At 42.1% G+C, this 21,261-nt stretch overlaps 1 long non-coding RNA gene across 1 annotated transcript; it reads left to right on the top strand.

The window, feature by feature from the left end:
- LOC110388462 lies at window positions 7,276-20,733 on the top strand. The gene is made up of 6 exons (XR_002432891.1): window positions 7,276-7,306; window positions 7,934-8,046; window positions 14,938-15,259; window positions 16,663-16,749; window positions 16,849-17,001; window positions 18,410-20,733. It is a non-coding gene; the product is annotated as an uncharacterized LOC110388462 (long non-coding RNA).

Below are 21,261 nucleotides of genomic sequence, written 5' to 3'. Positions count from 1 at the left end.
GGGAGGCTGGGCTCAGCCCCAGCCTGTGCAATACCTCTGTTCTGACAGCGGGCGAGTCATTCACTGGGCCTGTCATCCTCATTATACCGAGGGGAATCTCCTGCTGTTTGTTCAGATGATGTAAAGCTTTAGATAAGTGACATGTATTTGCTATTAATATGAAATTGCTTATTTAATTCTTCTGAGGTTGTCTTACAAACTGGAACAGTTTCAGCAGTGTTGAGGGGCTGGGGCTGCTGCAGAGGTGTGCAGGCAGCTCACTCTGCCCTCTCATCTTCCTCCCAGTTTTGGTGATGAAATTATTGGATGTCTGAGGATGATGCACCTCCTGTGGGTGATGAAGAGAAATAGCCTATCTTGGGATAGCATCTCTGGATTACCTGTTTCTCTTCATTGACTGAATATAAGGCTTCTGTGACTAGCTTAGACCTAGAATTGTACAGCTGACTTTGAAATGGGAATCTGACCTGCTGTCCCCATTAAGACTTGTGTTAAGTTCAAGATGAGGAAGGGCCTGGCTTAGTCCAACAGCCAGCTTTGGAGTTCCACAAAGACATAGGTTTGTGGTGTTCACAGGTAATGGGGAACAGGAAGGAGATGCTCCTCCAGACTTGTCTGCCCAGCACAGGATTACTTTGTTCCCAGAGATGCCATAGCTCTTGCTGTGCTCCCTGCATGTACTGTGCAGGGTGTTTGCTTGGCAGACCTAATACCCTGCTACGATAGTTGGTTGGAATCTGCCAACAGGCTGTCACCCTCATGCTAACAGATAAGACCATTCTTTTAAAACCCATTAGGTAGACTGACAATTGTTCTCTCTCCCCACTGAGGCTCTGTTGGAACAATGCAGTTTCTGGGCAAAATTTCCTGAGTATTTCTTCCAGCGAGTGAGGGCTTGACAGGAAAGTACCCACAATATGGGGAAAAACTGAATAGAGTCATCTTTTGAGAACAGTAGCAATGCTTAGCATCCTTGCACCAGCTGTGCCCTTCTGCTGTCTGCTGGTGCTTGTAGTGCTGCAAGGCCTTAGCATCTGGCTCTTCTCTAAATACTCGAATCTCTGGCACAGCATCTACTGGAGAGTAGAGATGACCCACATCTCTGTGCATGGTAGGTGGATTTCCATATATTTGTCGATCATTGGGGATTTCAAACTCTGGTAATGTTAGGATTGACAAATCTATGCAGTGGTGCTGTGCTTCTGTATTTTCTTCCATACTGGGCTTGATGCCCAAGGAGACTGAGAACTGGCACATTTACACAAGGCCTTTATCTTCTTTGCTGGACACAAACAGAAAAGAAATTCCCCTGTGTTTAGGTGTCTGAGTTGTCATGGGAACATCTCCTTTCAAATACTCCAAGAATATCTTAATTGCACTGGAGGACTAGGTATAGTAGATGATGCAGTTTGCAGCTCATCTGCCCCACTGCAGCATCAGCTGCTCACAAGCACGTTTCCCTTCACTAAGGATCATTGTGGATGTATAAAATTGAGTGAGATCACCCCTGCCCTAAGGGGAGCAAGCAATCACTACCTGACATCTTGCATGTTCTCTCCAATCCCCAGGAGCAATTTGTAACCATGGCTCTAATTCTGCTCACTGCTGAGTGACTCTGCTGATATCATTAGAAACAACATGTGGAAAATCACATCCTTTGGGACTCAGATTCCTTCTGCTTTTGAAGAGGGAGATGCAAACAATGGAAATAAAGAGTAATAGACATAAATGTCAGAATTACAGTGCACTTGTTCAAGACCAGACTCTTGCTAGGGTGTGTTCTTTGTAGAGAAAGTAAGGTGGTCACAGGAAGGCCAAGTTAAATGGAACAGTCCCGAATGAAATTCCATGGAAGGAAGATATCAGTATTTCTACGCCTCCAAAGAGAAGTGAAGAATTCTGAGAATAGATATTCCACTACCCTCCTTTTTTTTATTGCTGCCTTCGCTTTATTTCACTATATTAACGATGTTGTCTGCTCGGGGAAAATGGAATAAATATTGTCTTGGAGATAACAAATATTGTGAGATCAGTAGCGATGTCCTAAACAGCATTCCGAAGTGCACTGGGTGGCTGAAGGAGAGATTATGTTTGAAAGGTGTAAAGGGAAGCAGCACATGAAGCATTTATGGGTATGTGGTTGTGGGTATGGGACCTTTGGTTGTGACTGAGGGAACTGGCAGTTTGCTTCGTAATTCTTCCTTATTCTTGAACAGCAGAAGTTGTTTCTTACTTCATGCTCTCATCTCATATTTATTCCTAATGGTGAACAGCTGTGATCCCTGGTCATACACTTAACATACCCAGCTTCATTTCAAGACTCTTGTACCTTCAGCAGCTTAGCTTAAGGACCGTATGTTGTGAAGCATTAACTATCCTTTGAAACTCAGAGGAGGGATGCTCATACACTGGTTTATTTGCAACCAGCAGGCAGGCTGAAAGCATCGCCCAAAAATCTGTCTCCCCATGCCCACTGGAAAGATGTGTAATGGAGTTCCAGCAGCTCAGTACGGATGATACGGATGACATTGTATTATTAATTTGACATCTTCTTTTGCTCTATAGCTTCTACTTCCCCTACATCTTCTGAGATGTAATTCCTCTTATCCATTCAAATTTCCTGATCAACTTCTTTCTAGATGGGCATCCTTGTGCTGTTACTTGTCATGCATTGCTTTTCTTCTCTTACTCCAAGGGAAGCGCCTGAACATGAATGAACCAGTAAAAAGTTACCAGTTTTAACAAAAAACTCATGCTTCTGAAACATCCTACTCTTACTTCCAAAAGTTGACATGAAATCTGTGGTCTCTTGAAAACATGCATGTGAATTATATCAGTGGAGACTATAGGGAGCACCTGCCATGCGCTTCACCAATTATTTTTACACGGAACTGTTTGGGTTTCTAACTGCTCAGCTAGTGCTAGAGTTACTCTAAAGACAAGAGTTCAGCAAAAGCAGATGCCTTGTTCAGGAAGATTCTGCTTCCTGAAGGACTATTTTTACCATGTTGATGAGCAGGAACTTAAGCTGTGTTTTACAAAGCATTGAAACAAATTGTTGTCCATTCACTGCTCCTTGGTGTGGAAAGTTAACTCCTGAGGTCAACTGTGCTTTTTTTTCGTGGTATCTTTGCTGCTGGTGCACGCCAGGCAAATGATTTGTGTGTGCTATGAAAATGTCAAAATGAGTAGAAAATATTTATTATTGTTTTAAGTGCCAAAAATTTACTTGGCTCTAGGAAAAATGAAATGAAGGCAGTGCCTGAGCAGAATAGGTTACTAGGTAATAAATAAAGTAAAAGAACACATTCTAGGAATTCAAACAAGGACTTCAGTGGAGGAGATGTAATGCTTCATACCAAGTGTGTAGGTTCATATTTCTGCTGAAAGGGGACAGGAAAGGGTCCCTCTCTTCTAGTTGTTGCTCTGTGTTCAGCAAAAGCAGAACATGACTACGAAACGTAACTCTTTTGATAATGCCACTTGCCAGATGGCCCGTTACTGATACGGCTGGAACTGCTGCTGCACACTTCAAACAGATCGCAAATCTGGGAAATTAATTTCCCATCCTCTTAGCAGGGAGACAAATTCAAGGAGCAGGTCAGAGGGAGCAGGCAAGGATGGGGAAGAAAGAACACGTTCCATTGTCTGTCACTGGGATAAAATAGGTCTGGGGAACTGCACCGATACCAAAACCAACCTGTTGAGTACGGACAATTTAGAGAAATGAAAAATAGGTGGTTGGATGCTTCACTGCAACTGACTAGTTGATTTCTCCAACAGGGCTATTTGCTTCCTTTGAAACAAAGGCATTAGGATTGCTGCTTTGAATGCTGATGCTTTCAAAGTGTGCCCAGCAAATGAAAGCATTTGGGAACATGCCTTAAATTCAAAGATGAATGAGCAGTCAGACGGCGCCAACAAATACCTGCTGGGAGGAGACTGACTTGAAGCAATGAAGCCCTGTCTCAAAAAGAATGTAAATCATAGCTGGAGAATGTGCACTGTTTTACTTAGACTTCATTGTGACTGCTTCTTAGTGGCACATGGCCCTGCAGTTTTGGGAGGGGGCTGCCTTGCATTGATGCGTATGTTGTACGATGGGCTTCAGAAGACCATACCACACTTGCCAAAAATAGTCTCAGTGAAGCCTTTAGAAACTTCATATGAGATGACGTTGACTTCTGAATGAAAATCAGAGCTAGCTCTGATCTTTAAGCTGTTTAACCAGAGTCGCTGGTCTTGCCCTTTATCTTTGTCATGACACGGAGTTCCTTTGAGAGTATCATCTTCACTTTACTGTCTACACTTTGTCTATGTCATCTGATATTTGAAAAGAACTTTGGGGATAATTCATTCAGTAGTTCAGGTTATTTTAAGCTTACAAAGCTTCCGTGAGAAGTAGGACTGAGTACTTTGGTTCAAGTCACTGAGTTCTTATTGTAAATATCTTCTACAATGCTGTGTAGAGAGTGATAGATTCAATCCTTTAAACTCTCGGTACAGATAGTTTATACCTCAACCTAAATTGGCATTGGCATATTGAGAGTACTGGGGGATGGTGAAGCCAGGAACATGTTGTTGTCTTCGTTTTTGCTGAAGGAAAATTCAGAGATTGCAGTTGTTTACTTTGTGTCAAGGGAGCAAGACAGACAAGAATAAACTCTTATTCTGATCTGCATCATTGAAAATGAATTCTAAAGGTCAGAATATTACTCACTATTGGAGTTCAAAATATTTTTTTTTCTAGTTAAAAATCTTTAAACTAGAGAATTGCTTTATATAAATACAAAATGACAAAAGAGGAGGATAAAGGATGAGGGGGATAAAAAAGCGTTTGCATCGGGGAATTCTTGTTTTGGGGAGGGGAGTGTGGTTTCTTTTGATCTGGAGATAAATTTCTGCTTTTAAGCCAAGTCAGACCAGAACATCCAAGAAATCCACAGCTGGGTCCTAAATTGCCAGTTTGCTGCTTCCAGCAGCGATCTGCCCATGCACTGCAGCTCATGTGTGCACGGCCTGGTGGAATTGCAGGCAGCCAGCAGAGCTGGGGCCTGGTCTGGGAGACACGGGCTCAAGATCCAGCTCCAACCGATCCAAGCACACACAGGCATAGAGGCCCCTGGATGTGAGATGTGTGCATTTTTCCCTACTTTGGAGCATGAAGCTCACAAAATGTAACTGGCTGTCAGGGCAATAATGTCTTGCAATTGCTTTCCCTGATCCCTGCAGTACTGGTGACAAGGGCAGCCTTCTTCTTGGCATAAAAAAGCATTCTTGAAAGAGGCACTACACTAAGTTTCTTGAAAGGAAGCCTAGCATTAACATTTTCCTTATTAAATACTCCATATTCAAGGTGAAATAAAACATCATAGAAGCAGGAAGCAGTTGCATAGCAAATGGATATATATGAGCTTCCAATTCTAAGTAGCTTCCCATTCTTTAGGAGAAAAGTTATTTGAAGAAATATTTTAGTCTCCTGAAGGTTTATTGGAAATTTCATGTAATGGCTGGAAATTTCCCCGGGCTTGTCAGTCTGCTTTGAGCAAAGCCATTTCAAAACCATCACAGTGATGTGGCATAAACTGCGTCCAATAATAAGGAATAAAACTTTCTTTTTTTTCCCCGTGTGGAAGTTCTTCCTCAGTGAGGTATATAGTTTATGAGATTTTGGTTTGCTTTTAACTTGCTTCACGTTCCTCAGATCCTTCCCTAAAAACAAAACCCAACAAACAAAACCAAAACAAAACTACAAACCAACGTACCGGTTCCTGAAAATGTTCGTACTGCAAATGATGCTGAACGCTTGCTGTTCATTACAGCTAGTCCTTTTTTACTCTTTTTTTGACAACTACTTTTGCTAGAGGGGAGAAATCAAAGATGGGTAGAAAATCAAGCTTAAAAATGTAGAAAATGTAACTTCCCTATTTTGTGGAAATGATGAAGGGGTAAAAAAAAAAGCGATGAAAACTTTCCATTTATAAACTGGAACTGCTTGTCAAAGACTCTTCACGATGCTTTTAGACATGCTATCTCCCTGGCAGCAAGAATTCCCACACAAATATCTATGATGAGAGGATAAAATGCTATGAAACCCATCCTTTTATTCTCATACATTGTTCCATGTGCATTGTTGCTAGCATGTCATTCACTATTTCAAAATCAGCAATTTATTCAGAGACTTCAGGCTGTTATTGCTGTGTGTAAATTGTACCTGTTGCTGAATATCTTGGAGAAGGGTGCTTTAGAATGCCAGCTGGGACATGCTGCACTTCCACGTTGCTCCAGGAAGCTGTCGAATCCACCTTTTCAGCTTCATTGGAGAAGTAGAAAGGAATTGCCTGGGGTAAAAGTCACAGAATTGGCCTTTCCAACCCGCAGTCCTGGGCATCCTGAGCAGAAGACCTGGATCTGTCCTAGGAGTGAAGGAGATGGAACGAGGCTTATGATGCTGGCCATCTCCACAACCTTTCTTGGCTCCTAAACGAAACTGTTTAAAAAGGCACCACTTGGAAAAAAAACAAAAGCAAAATCACAAGGATTTTATCCCATTGCTTAAGGAGCAAATCTTGCCTTCTCATTTCCAGATAAGAGCATCTACAGGCATGTTGGGGCTATCTGTTGCATCCCTGCCCATGAACTCAGTCCTCAAATAGTTCTTCCTGGCCCCTTCTGAGCTGCCTGTGTTACATGCTGGAAAAACAGTTCTCAAAAGTGCTGAACCAATGCAGTTCAGATGAGGGGTGAAGCAGCGAGTACATCTTGCTGGAAATCTGCTCCATCTTACAGCAGCTCTTAGGCACCGCAGGGCTCCTGCGTCTGAAGCCAAGAGCTGCTGGAGTCATTACCTCTAATTCAAATTCCCCTGGCCTCAGGTTAAATTTCAGAAGCAGCTTACACCTGCTGGATGTTCACTGTGGGTTTGATTGCTTCTAGGAAGAATGATACCATATGTACTAACTTGGCACTGAGGGAAAAAGACCTTTCCTTAATATTCTACTCTGTCAGCTAATGAGGATAAATAGAGCTAGGAAGACTTCACGACTTTCTTTTCCGTGCATCATGGCCCTGGTACTCTTCTTACATACCCCAACTGCAGTGGAAATGCTGAGTCACGGCTTGAAACAGTGACTGAGCACCTGGCAGGAAGGCAGGGCCAACCCAGGGAGCTCAGCTGCATGCAATGCACCTGAGTGATCAGAAGGGGTGGAGCCAGGATCCACCCCTTCCCAGGCCTCATTTAAGGGTTGGCAGTGGAGGTAAGGGTATTTTGCTGAAGACCCTCTGTACTTGAGGTCTTCTGAAGGTAAGCAGCTGCTTTTTATTATTTCTGTGTGTGCAACTGCTACATTTAAGCAAATCCTCACTTGTTTTAGCATAGGACTTTGCTACTCTGCTGTTATTGCTCCATTTTCCATTCCGTTACACCAAGCATAAATGCATGCAAATTTATTCTGTGCTGAATGCTTCCTGGGATCTAGTCATATGAGCAAGTGGCTTGGTAGGTAGGGGTGTAGTGGCTTGGTGTAGGCCAAAAATTTATGAATTACACTGTGTCCTTCCTTGCCACGGTAGCAGGTGCTGTGAGGGAGTTTCAGGTCAGGCAGCCTTGTGCAGGGGAGAAGAGGGATAACTTCAAGCCACAGCTGTGTTTCTCCTCTGTGCTGTGGGTTCTGGCCCTATGCTATGACTCCCAGCTCTTAGTCATGAAATTGAGCAGAGCATGTAATGTTTACATTGTTTAATTGAAAGCACTTTCCCTAGAGGCTGATTACAGTGCAAGCCATTACATCACAATTAAGATTTGTTTGAATATCCAAGCCTTTATAAATATCGTAGGCCATTTCTGAAAGGAAGAATCGCTCTACTTACAGCTGGTTCTTACAGTTCTGTTTTGTGTGAGAATGCAATCTGGTTGTTCTTTCTCAACCAGTGACCTGGCTTAGCACATCCAATATCTACCACCAGCTGTGGTTGATACCTGATACTTCTGAGAGAGTCAATTCATTGTCTTGAAGACTGTGTACCTTCCTAAGTACTGAAGTGGTAAGTGCACTAATGGAAAACAATAGATTATTTTTTTTGTCAGCTGAAACCAACTGATTCTTCAAAGCATAATGCTTTTAGAAAAGCTCTTCTGATGTTATATTCTGGTGCTATGTATTTGTATGACTTGACATTGGAGAGGAAGTTGTCCTTGACCGCGTAACACTGCAGCTTGATAATCCTTTATTTACTCAGTAGAAAAGTGCCCTGACATAGAAATGCACTTGGCCCCTTGGCTGACCTTTGTTTTCTGGGCCATGGGTATTAAAAACGTGCTTTGAACATATGCATTGATATCTGTTCAGGCCAGTGACTGCTGATAGCCAGCAGCTGGACACTGCTAGTTGTGGGACAGAGCAGTTAGTATGGGTTGTGTAGCTGGTGCAGGATGGGTTGGGCTGTACCAGCAGTGAACCAGCATCTCAGGAGCTGCCCCAGCTGGCTTTGCTGTCGCTGTAAAAGGAAGGTAGTGAACTTTGCTTGGAGTTTTCTAGAAAAAAGCATTAATGAGTTCCCAAACCTGAAACTCTTATTTGAATTGCAAGCAACCTTTCTATTTGTGTGCTCTGCTGATGACTGTAATTCTCTTTTCTTTGTGTGTGAGGGGATAATTTGATGGTTGAATATAGAAAGTTACTTGTGACATGCTAAAGAGGTCAACAGCGGCAGTGGTGATATTGCAAGCTAATTTTGCAGGAGCTGACAAACGCAGAGCTTCAATTCAAAGAGCATTTGTTCTCTGAATGTTTGTAATTTGTAAGCTGTAAAAAGCTGCCAGTGACTTGTAGAGCACTTTGAAACAGTGTGAGTCTCATATGTTATCTCTGACTATAGTCATAAACCGTAGAATGATTTGGGTTGAAAGGGACCTTAAAGACCATCCAGTTCCAACTCCTGCCATGAGTAGGGACACCACCCCCCAACAGACCAGGCTGCCCAGGGCCCCAGCCAGTGCCCCAGGTCTTAGGCACCTCTGCAGATGGTGCACTCACAGCTCTCTGGGCATTCTCACCACTCATATTGAATAATTTCTTCCTTGTATCTAATCTAAAGCTCTTCTCTTTTAAAGTTGTTATCCTTTCTCCTATCACTACAGTGCCTGACAACTCCAATTTATTGCAGAATAGTAGCTGAGGACCAGGACCGTTCACGCTTTCAGTGGCAGTATAAAGCAAATCCTTCCATTGAACCCAGCTGCATTTCCTAGACGGGCTCTGTGTGAATGTCAAACTGGGATTTGATTTTAATTCTCCCTCAGTAACTAACTATACTGCTTTATCACAGTGATTGTTATTAGCCAGGTAATTGCAAGAATGTTATGTAAAAGCAGCATCTTAAATCCAGTTTAATATTAATCTGTCAAATTTACAGTGACAGCATGCTTGTCTTACTAAAGAATATTGATGTAATGATTCCCTTGCAAGAATATAGCACTAAAATGCAGCAAGAAGATGCTTCCTTTAGAGGATAGGAAGGACGTACCTGGCTCTCAGAGCCACTGCTATTTCTATAACTTTTGTTTTAAGGTGCTGCCTGCTGGCAATCATGTTCCTTTAGTTTTCCTTTTGATGACAGAGAGGTTCAAATTTGAGAAAGAAACTTGGGGGAGCACACCAAGCTCTCAGGGATGTACTTCAAATACCAGGATTTGAGGAAATTTAATTCCTGGATCTGCTCTGAGCAAAAAGAAAAAGCTCAAGTGGAAATCAGTGGAACTGTCTAATTCCCCCTTCCTTCGTTTTCTGGCTTCATTGGCCCCTTGCCCTCTTTGGCATGGAGGGGTTGTTGGGGCTCTGCACACAGGGATGTGGAGTCAGCTGTGTGGTGGGGCTAAAGGGAGCTCCTCTGCTCAGTCCGGTTCTGTACAAGAGAGTTAGTTCTTGCAAAATGAAAGTTCGAGAAACCTCACAAATTTGAGGGAAATAATACAGCCCAAACTGAAAATGTAATACAGATTTTTCTTTTTAATTTTTTTGTTGTTACAAAACCACTCAGCAAATTGTATTGTGTTGATTTCAGCATCAGTCTGGACCTGAATTGTGTCAGTAGTGCGTGGCAGTTGTAGGGTTTCTTGTTATGTGCTTCCTCATTCCTGCTGAAAGCAATTTCCTGCACTGTGGACATGAGATGGCCACGATGCAATTTAGTCATGAAAAGCAAGGTGATGACTGTTACAGAACATGAGCAGTTCTGCTGCTGTGTTTGGCAAGGGGACAGGAGGAGATACCAAAGCCAATATGCTGTGCACCAGCATCCCCAAACAGAAATTCTCATTTCAAGCTTCTCCCTGTGCCAGGAGTTTTTGCATTTTAAAATGTTAAAATACCACTGTTCTTTCCGCAGGAAGGCATTTTTGAAGAAACCAACATGAAAGCAGCCGTAAATTGAGAAACAAACTTTCCCACTTCCTGGTGGAATTTTCTTACTGTTTTCTGTTGTGTGTGGGACTTATAGCAACAAGCCGACAAAGATGGAAATTGGTCCTTATGCCACCCAACGTCCAACTTGTATACCCAGTATTTGCACAGATGCACAGCTTAAATACTTCATAACTAATTCCTTTTTCCTCTCCTGAGAATTTAGTCTGTTTGTGAAAACCCATCTCAATAACAACCACAGTTTTCGATGGCCTTAACAAAAATTATGCATATATTGCTGTCTTTATCCTTTAATATATGACCTTCCTTTTTTCTTTATTCTAAAGCTGAGTTAGTCTTTATTCACTGAGTGTTCTAGGTTGCCCTGTACTGGAAACTTAGTCATCAATATTTACCACTTCATTGGCTGCTGTTCTTTTTTTTTTTTTGCCAAATTAGCAATTATTGTGATTTTTCTCCGTGGCAGTGGTAGAACTATTGACTAATGCTTGACAAAACCAGGGTATGAGGAGGTTTGGGATACAAGGGGGAATTAAAAATGTGCTGGATTCTGGCTTCTCAGACCCCTAACACTTCAATGCCTTGTGCAGCCTACTGGGTTTGTACTGTTACTGACCAGTAGATGTCATTTTTTATCAACCACCTCTGTAGAAATATAGCTGTGTTACCTTTGTTATCCTGTCCTGCCGGACCTTTAGTCTCAGCAAAGGAAAATGTAAATGTACATTTGCTTGACAAGAGTGAGACTGAAGCCATGGCAGGTGATGGGGCAAGGTCTTGGCCAGCTATGCCTCTTGGTGCTAATGGTATGACAATTATTAATGTAAGTATTATTCATGTTATGAATCCAGCTGCCCTTTCTTGTCGTAAGGGCATTATTTTCCATAAGAGCTCTATTGGTAGTCCTGGTATCTGCTGAGATCCATCCTAAGCATGATTAATTTTCATTTTGTTTCTGTCTAGTTCATAATGGAGCATAGAGCATTCTGAGTCATGGTGCAGGTAATGTTTCAAAATAAAATAAAAGGAATTAAATGCAATGCAGCTGTTACAGCATGTCAGTCTCTATTTCGATGCCTGCCAGAAGAATAGACAACGATGAATGATGGTAGAAAGTAAGGGTGCTAAAAAATTGGTAACAGGGGTATTGCCAGTGATCTTTAAGGGAAGTGGACTGGGAACCAAGGAACTGCAAATCCTGCAGATGCAGGTGGCAGGGCTAGGGGAGGGAAGCAGTACCACAGATCTCAGGCAGTGCAGCTCAGGAACAGCAATTGGAGTGTCAGGGATGGAATAACCAGTATACTGTCTCATTCTAATAACGTTAAGTCAGTTTAAGCTTTTCTGTAGGTATGTCTGTAGGCTAACGGGGTAGTAGCGTAGTTTCTTAAGAGCAAGGGAGCTTGTAGGGCTTCTGATTCAGTTCTGAAGCATATAAATGATGAGTCTACATCTTTGCTCAGCTGTTCTCCATTCAGTTAAACCTGAAATGAGATTCACTGCATTGAAGCCATTCTATGCTAAGCTTATCCATTGTTTATAGAGGAAATTTAAGAGACTTAAGGGGCTTTTAAAGATAATAACATTGGGTTAACACTGTATTGTATTATCATGCTTTGGAAGGATGCTTCCTGGTCTGATTTTATGATATTGCAGTTAAATGAAAATGAGTTAGCATGCCAGCTTCCCTGAATCGAGTTTCTAATTTTTTTTTAATTTCTGCTTTTAAAAAGAATGCCTTCTCAAAAGCAAGCAGCATCTGCCTCTTGGTAACTTCGGCAGTGGATGCTAAAGAGAACTAGATGCTCCTTCCCTACCATGAAATGAGGTCAGCCAGGGCAAAGCAAAATCATGCTGTGGAAATACTACATGGCATTATTTTCATTAGCAGTGTCTGAGCTGCACAGTGCTCTACTTCAGGCTTTGCTAAAAACAAGATGTGTTGGGAAGCTGTAAATGTTTCCAGTTTCAGGTTAAAGGGTCCCAGGGTTCAGTGCCTGCCGCTAGAAGTCTGGTCTCAGTCTGCATCTCTGCCATCACCAGTCAGTACAGTAGTCCACCAAAAGTCTTCAGTGGCACTCAGCCTCCTGTTTGGATTGTTGCTCACTTCCCAGACTTTTTCATTTCAGAGATGTTGTCTTGAATCTACTTGTCTTGTGGGCAGCTGTGTTGACCACAAAAAAAATCAGGCTGCTTCCTCTAGAAGTTCACAATCTTTATGCCTTGACCATGTGATGCACGCAAAGGAATGAAGCATTACTGTTGCTTTGTGTTCCTATTGATTCTATGAATAAATGATAGGTGCCTTGTGATGATGAAGTGGTAACTATAGTTTCCTTAAGGGTGTAAGTGCCAAGCTAAATATTTAAACCCCACGTAAATAATTGAAGTATCGGCCTCTCTTCAAGGAAGGGTGATAGGGGTTATAACTTTACCTCTCCCAGAATGATCTGCATCTTGGTGCAATGCACTCATCTGGGAACCACAAGCTATTTAGAAGGTTTGTGACAGTGTTTTTGTGCCCAAACCAGATTTTTTCTTCTGCCAGTGTGTCAGCAAAGCATTTTAGCATTGCTGTGACAGACAGTAGCACAAGTGGGCTGGGCTCATACTCCAAGGAATACGTTGCTGAGATTGGAAAATCCAAGTCCTTAATGCTCTGCCACTTGGGCTTTTTATTCCTTTATGGACTTCATGGACAGTGAGGTAATGTGGGGGTTTTGAGAGTCTCATCTTTATGAAACAAAAGGTTCCTACAGCATTCAGGGGGACCTCAGAAGGTGGCCTGAAGGCTGGGAAAAAATGCAGCAAGGAATAAACTCGTTATATTTTCCACCGGGAAAGGCTGAGTTTGGCTGTGAGGAAGGAGTTAACAGAAATGGCGGAGCTCAGTAGAAAGCAGGATGTGGAGGAGGGTAATCTGGAAAATGGTTTTAGAGGTGAATCTCATCTAGGCTTCCAGTTACATAAGACCTGTGGGCAGGGAGCTCTGGAAGGCAGGCTTCTTGTCTTCTTCCTTCTCTTACAGTATCTCTGTTACCTTTGTGAGGAGGAGTGACATAGCATTGTTGGGAAGAGAAAAATGCAAGTGTCAGCATCGCAGGTGAATCCCCAACCTCCTGTGAGTCACTCCTCTGGCTCCCATGTGCTTTTAGAGCCACATACTTCTGAACAGGGCAAGGCAGAGCATTAAAAAGAGGGAGAAGGCCTGGACAAGGGCTGTTTGTTTTATTGCTTGATTTTTTTTTTTCCTGATCCAGTGTTTTCTGGACTGACACTGGGCTCTCTACAGCTGAGCCACAAAAATCTCCACTACAAACTTTTCCCGTGCCTGTGCAATGTCAATTGCTGCATTGAGAGGAGAGGCTTTCTCAGGTGGTTTGCTGTGAAGCCTGCCGCAACAACAGCAACGCTGGAGCATAAATATCATTACAAGGTTCCCATTTTGCAGCACTTTGCTAAGGACAGCAAGATAGCTTATGCTTTGTTGTAGTGGGTATAGAAAGAGGAAAAACTGTAGATCTCTCCTTAGCAGTTTGTGTAAATTCTGCAAAGGAAGCAAGAGAATTTAGACCTCTGGGTAAGGAAGAGTAGTAAACCTGAAGCAGTTTGCTGTGGCAGAGATGAGGTTGTTCTTGCTAACAAAGCACTTCCCTTTGTAGCTCATTTCTTTGTGAGCTGATTTATGTGTAATGTGGGTGATAGCAATGGTTTGGCATCTTGTGTCCTCGTGAGATGTTAACGAAGTGAGGCTGCATTTTCCAAGATGTTTACTGTGTTAATCTTTAGAGTGAGTTCCTCTAGTGGTACTGTAATGCAGGGTAGATATAGCCACTAGAGGAAGATATATGAGAGATACTGTGATGTACCCAGCCAGCAGATAGTGCTTACTGATGTGTATATAAATTCCCATACTCTGGGAGTACAAGCAGAGTAGTTAGAGACAGGAAACCCATTCTGTCGAGAAGAGATTTCTGACACTCATCCCTTAAACAATTTCTGTCAAGTCAGAGAGAGAAGCAGGTTAGAAGCTGCTAAATGCATAGCTTGGTTGAAAAACTTGTGAATTGTACTGAGGGGTAAGAACGACGTATTTGGAAATTTTGAACTGTGGGAGTGTATAATATTCCTTGTTATAATTGTTATAATTTTCATATAACTCTGAAGGATGAGTCTAATTAAAGAACAGATGTTTAACTTCTTTATCATTTTCTTAGCATATATACATCTAAAAGTCATCAGGGAAAAATGGATTCACATCTAAGTATGTGTGGTGTTACTCAACCTATGATTGTGTAGCGAGGGAAGGAGAGGTTAAAAGATATTTCTTATCTTAAATTAGCTAGAAGTGGGCTTAAACCTTTAATAAGAAGCAGTGGCAGTTTACAAATGCACTGAGTTATGAATTGAGGAGCTGTGCAGTGGATAACCTCTGGGCTTCACTTCTCTGTGATCTGTGTATGGGTGGGGGGATGTTGCTGGAGATGGTGAAGGGTTGCACAATCCCACCTAGATTTGCTGGTGAACCTGAACTGGAAGCAGAAACCATTGCTCCAGCTGGAACTAAGTGGCCTCAAGAGAAGCAACTGAATGACAGAGGGACCCAGCTTTCATGCGCTGAAGGAGATGATCCTAGCACAATGCAGAGCTTCCCACGTGGACAGTGTAAGCTTGCTCCAGGATCCTTTCTATTTGCAAAGAAAATTATGCAGTCCATGATGAAAACCTTGAGGCTGTACCTGCATTGGCAACAGTAGCCAAGGCATCCAGATGGAATCTAATTTGGGTTTAGCTGGCTGTACACGTACTTCTAGCTTCGAGGGACTTGTCTACAGGTAAAGCCATTTTTACTTAGTGAATTTGGACAAGCTGTATGTGATCTCGCTTATTTCCCTCTTTAAAAAATAAAAATAACCAAAACCATTTTTATTTCAGTTTAGACATGGTGCTTAATAAGTAAAACTAATGCTTCAGGTGTAGGTAAACTAAAAATGACTATGCAACAGTCTGAGTGATAAACTGATGGGGTTTCCCTGTGCAGTCTCCTTCAGTTTTATTGCATTTTTTTAATCTTCTGAGCCCTCCTGTATAAAAAACACCAATGATGAGTTCTCAGTAGTACCTACCCGACTTGGAACACGAGGTATAAATGAATGGCACAGAGCGGTAGCTTAATCAAGCTGTGGGGTCTGCTTTCTTGGATCAGCTTAGGCTTTCGAGGTACAATGCTAATGATGTGTAATTGCTTTCTGAATTGGCCTTTGGAGAAAGGAATTGTATTACAGGAGCTGCTGAACCTCGCTGCATGATCTTGCAAAGAAATGCTAAGTGGATAGCTTCCCTTTCATGAAGTGCACTTATCATTGAGCGTGCTGCTGCAGCGTGCCCTTCTTAGCCAACGCTCTCCACTTATAATCCTGCACCACTGTGTTACCAATCACGTTTTTTTTTCCATGCTGAAGTTTAACTCTTGATCTCTGTATCTCCAGCTTCAGGTACAGCTACAGTATGAGCAGTTTTCCTGCCACAGCCTCTTTTCTAACAAATATTATGTTTTCTTACTTTGAACTGCTCAGTAAAGTGTATAGTGGCAAACTTGACAAATTTCTCTGGTGTTATTCAAATTATTTATTGACTCCATCAGAAATGAGCAACCTCCTCTTAGTAACACTGCAGCCCAGGAACACAACCTAGAAGCCCTTGGATAATTGATTTTACTCTTGGAACTTTTGCGTGCTGTGGCTACTTCAGGGAAACACAACCCTCTTGTTCCTGCATGTTCTTGGCCAAAGTCTTAAAGGTTTGCTCTTGGTGGGCACAGAGCCCTGTGCTGATGGGGAGGGCCACCACAGAGCCCAGCATGGTTATGTGTACAGGTCCTTGACATGTTCTCATTCATGGATTATAATGAGCAAGCTTAACTTTTTCTGATGAGCTGGGGCAGAATTTATATCCAAAAATCTATGTGATGCACACTATTCCAAGCAGGAGTCATTAGGTACTGTGCTCCTTTGCTTTTGATTGTCTGCTGTTATTGTATGTATATATGTTTTTATGTTGCTTTGATTTGATTCACCCAGCTGATGTAGAGCTGGAGCTTCTTTATTGCTCTGACTGCATTATGTTGTGTTTTCTCTTGCTTTAATAAGAAGGTTGCCAATTTGTTTTTCATGTTTCATCTCTATGTCCTGAGGCCTCTTAATTTTTTATGAGAATTTCACAGCTTATATTTTTGCAGTGTTTAGGACGAATGCTTATTATGCTTATCAGGATCCTTAGGCATCAGCTCAACAAGATACTGAAGTTTGTGCTTCATTCTTAGCATGTGAGTAGTTCTAGTGGTTCTGAGGGAATTTGCTACACATCTTTTAATCTAGACATAACCATATGTAAAGTGCTGAATTGGGGCCTTTGTTCTTTATAGAACAGCTTCCGCAATAACTACTTGCAGCTTTGGCATTGTCTCAAGAATGGTGCCTTCTTGAGTAGAGATTTGCCAGACTCATTCAGAAATCATGGGTTTGCACTCATCTGCCATTCAAGATGTGGACTGAACCATCAAGATATATTTTTAAAGGTAAATTGTTGGACTTTTCTTTGTTGGAAGAGCTGTATTTCTTTAAAAAACAAACCATCATGTCTTAAAAATTGTTTAAAATGGAGTTCACAAGACTTCATTTAATTTAGTATCTCCAGGAACCAGAAAAACACAAGCTCTGATTTTCAATAGAAGGAATTTCATCCAGGTCTCAGCTCCAGGGCTTTTCAGTGAGATCCTAAGTTGTCAAAGATGAATATTTCTCAGAAGCATACCCATTTTAGTGGAAGATTGTCAACTTAGAAGTGGTTATCAACGAGTCAAGGAGCTGGTTTGAGTATGTACTATAGTTCACATAAAGGTATTGAGATCAAACTTTGCAAACATCCAGACTCTTGAACCTCAGAAATATCTTCAGAGGTGGCTTTGGGGAGCAAAATGGACATCCATAGGGAAACTTTAATACAGGCAAAACGTCAGAGTGCACTTTGCTGCGTTTCTGCCTGCATATAAATGTGCTTTCTCTCTATCTTGGATACACAATCAGGCAGTTGACAGTCTGGCATGGATATGCTGTAGGAGAGACCATGTATCTCATGGGGCTAGAGATGTACATAACTTGCAGGTGGAGCAGTGTGGCCACAGCTGCATCCAGAACTCCCAAAACCATTGGTCACCACGACAGCATGGTTCATTTCCAGGTTCTCAAGTGCCCATGCCATTATAAAACACTTATGCTTGCTATATTCATGTACAAGTGTCCTCTGGCCTCATAACAGAGAAGACAATATCTTTTCCATCCTCCAGGGAGGAGCTCAAAAATTGCCTTTTTCTGTTGGAATGTACCTGAATCTTTTAATTTCTTTTTCTCTTAATAGCGAAAGATGCTCACTGATCTCAAAAATACAGCATGTTTCTCAGAGATGTGGAAAGTAAAAACCTAGGACCAGACTATTTTAACAACTCTTACCCTAGTTATTTTACAGTTATTTCCTATCTTGTCTACTTGAATGAACCCACTCCAAGCAATTAGTGGTGGCATTTATTTGTGGTTCTTTCATGTTGGCAGTCAGTGTCCCAGTCAGTCGTCTTGTTGATTTCCTCTACTTTTCTGCAGGGAATTATCAGCTAGCCAAATGCTTTTCGAGGTGCATTGAATATGCCTTTAAAAAAAGCTTATACTTCTGTAGACAGATGTTGGATTTCTAACCACCCTGTGTGATTTATGAAGGCTGCTGGTTTTATTTTTGCTATGGGGGGGGGGGGAAGGGGAAAAAATGTAATTTGCAAACATAAAATAATTTATGATAGAACTTCAAGGAAAACAAAAGAAAAGCCAGCGGCTAAACTGTCAGTTGGCTGACACCAATTAGCTGTATCTTCACTGAATTATTTCTCATTCACCGTATTGGGTTTAATTCAAATCCCCTTGGCTTGGTCTTTCTAGGGATGGAGTGGCTGGAACAACCAGATCATAATAGCAGTAATAAAAAAAAAAAATCAAAACAACTCCCCAATGGCAGTTCAAGAAACAAAGGGCTTGTAGATACAGGCATACTTTAGATGCTGCTGCTGATGGCACACAAAACATGTTCTGTGGAAGTATTCAAAATATATCTCCTACTGATGCTGCAAACATAGGCACAATCAGGGCATCTGGGCAGTTCCAGAGGTTATTTCTATCAGCATGAACTCTGATTCCTCTGTCTTCCTCCTCCTCCATCTCATCCAAAATGAAACAAAGCCTCCTGTGGAAGTATGTGCCAATGATCAAAGGCAAGCTCCATCGTAAGAATTCCATTTAGAGCTAATGAGAAGGTAATTGTGGTTTAAATACGAGCTGACTGCTATCTCTGCATATTTACTGGAGGCAGTGACAATTGCTGAGCTACAGCCTGTGACTTACCAGCTGGACCCAGGACTAGCCCACGTAGCACAATTCTTGTAGTTTATTCTGTTCAGACTTAAGCTAATCAGAACAGGGTGCTTTTCCAGTGGTCTGGATGTCTTATATGATTCCCAACAACAAGAAGAACAAAGAACTAGAACAAGAAGACAAAAACTAGTGGAAACTACCCCTTACAAAATGCTTCAGGCCTCCTGGCACTTGTGAAATTGAAATTCAGTTGTCAGAGCACTGAAGAACTGGAGAGTTAGGGCTGTTTTTCTCTTGTTTTCCCTTTGATACAGCTCTTCCTTTAATGGCTGGTTGCCATCAGCTTGCTGCATGCTGAAGCTAGTTGAGCAGCCTGGAAATACTTGTGAGCTTTAGGGTCATTCTGCCCATCTACTGTAATGGAAACTGTGGGATTTCTTTCAACTAACCCTCGCAGATTTGACGGAGAAACTTCCCAGCTTTAAGAATATCAGTGGTGAGGAATCCACTGCAGTTGATCAGAACCCACTGATAAATTCATTATCTTATCCCTTTGTCTAGCAAGGAAAACTTCTCTAGTATCATGTCTGTCTTGCATAAACAGTGTTATTTATTATTGTTTCATAAATTACTTGTTATTATCAGCTGCTGACTTTGGGGATGTAATAATGTCCAAGAGTTCTGCAGCAGTTGTTTGCCAGAGCTTCATTCATGAATTACTAGTCCACTCCACAACAGGACTCAGCATTGCAAGTAGGTGTATCTGGAGAACTCAGGAGCAGAAGAGATGTGCAGAGGGAATGTTCAAGTTTGTACTCTCACTGAAAGCCTTCCTTCAGATTCTAAAATGGGTCCTGAGTTCCTTGCTGGAAACGAAGAGAAGCAAGCAGTGAGAGGGATCCCAAGTCCCTTCGTGAGAAAGAGAGGAAATAGGGTAAGTTAGGTCCTGCATGTCTCATGCAGAGGGGCTCCAAGGCCTTATGATCCCTTAACACCATCTGTGTTATGCTCTAAGACCTATAACTCCAGATGTTTCCTCCCCTGGTCCTGGAGCACGGCACGTTACTTGCAGCATAACTCAGTGATGTGCCCACCAGCAGCACTCCATGCCCAAGCCCATGGCACTCACTGCCCATGCACCTCTTGCTTATGGAGAAGGAGCCCAATGTGGGCCGGGCAGGAGGAGATGAAGCTTCACTAAAAAGGCACAACTTCTAGGGAGGTAATGAATGAGGGAGAGATGGGATTCCTGGCTGTGGGTCCAACCAGGACCTTTCTCCTGTCGCACCATTCCGTCTGCTCTGTGATGAAGATACTTTGTGAAACAGGACAAATGACTGTTTTTTCTTCCTAGATGTCTTCCCCATCTGGAGTTAGACCTCTTTTATGCTCATGTGGAGTCCTGCCTAACATTTACGGGACAGCCTGTGTCCACCTCAGCTACTGTGCAGTCTGATGATTTTCATAGCCTTGGCTCCAGCACAAATCAATCTCCTCCCCTCTCAGGCACTGCTCAATGTGAAACATTTCTCTATTGGAAAAAAGCCTTTCCTGTTCTCTGTGCTGTTTTTCTACTTCATTACACACAGACCATCGATTAAGCAACAGTGGCACTCAGGAAAAGGCAAAGTGGCTTGGAAGTAATTGATCTCTATTCAGTCTTGGTGGAAGAAGTCATAATCTATAGTGGTGATGTGTCTGTCCTCCCATGCATTTCTTTTTGCAAGGAAACACAAAACTGCTCAAAATTTTAGGACTTGTGCATTTCAGAACATATTTGAAAACAGTTCTTTGATTAAAAATAATGAAATTATTGTGAAGATTTTCATATTCTGTAACTTAAAACATCAAATTACATTTCTGAGAGAGAGTCCTGTTTCTTCAAGCAGAACCAGTTTTCACACTGTAATCATGGAAGTGTCTTTGCACATAGGTTCTAAGCTATTTCTTTGCAATTTCTCAACTGTACCAAGGCTGTGTAGGGCTGACCATGCTACAGTGCTGCTGTGGCATTTTTAATCCCACCTGCTGTAATATCAGTGCCTGGAGAAAATCCTTCTCTGAGGTCTATCTGCATCAGAGTATGCTGGTGAGGGATGGATGTATAGCCTCATTCTGAATGTTCTTGAGCTGGACCCACTGGAAGAGAATTTAGTGTTAGTGTGAAGGAGGGGTGGGATCATAGGAGAGCTTTTGTGGCACTGAAAACTTATCCTTTATGGTGGTTACAGAGGGGGAGTGAAGATGTGGTAAGAGGGCAGGATGCAAGGATGGGAGAACAGGGGAGGACAAGGCCTGAACAGGGACAGTAGTGCTGGGGAATGGTCTGAAAGGGTCATGAGAAGAACAGAGTGCTCAGTAAAATATCAGATGCTTCAGGAATAGAAGTAAATTATAAAAAGACCTAATATTTGGGAATTTAG

This window comes from Numida meleagris, chromosome 26 (genome assembly GCF_002078875.1).
Source record: "Numida meleagris isolate 19003 breed g44 Domestic line chromosome 26, NumMel1.0, whole genome shotgun sequence".
Taxonomy (NCBI): Eukaryota; Metazoa; Chordata; class Aves; order Galliformes; family Numididae; genus Numida; species Numida meleagris.
The sequence above is the reverse complement of the archived record's forward strand: the minus strand, read 5'-3'. Positions and strand labels throughout refer to the sequence as shown.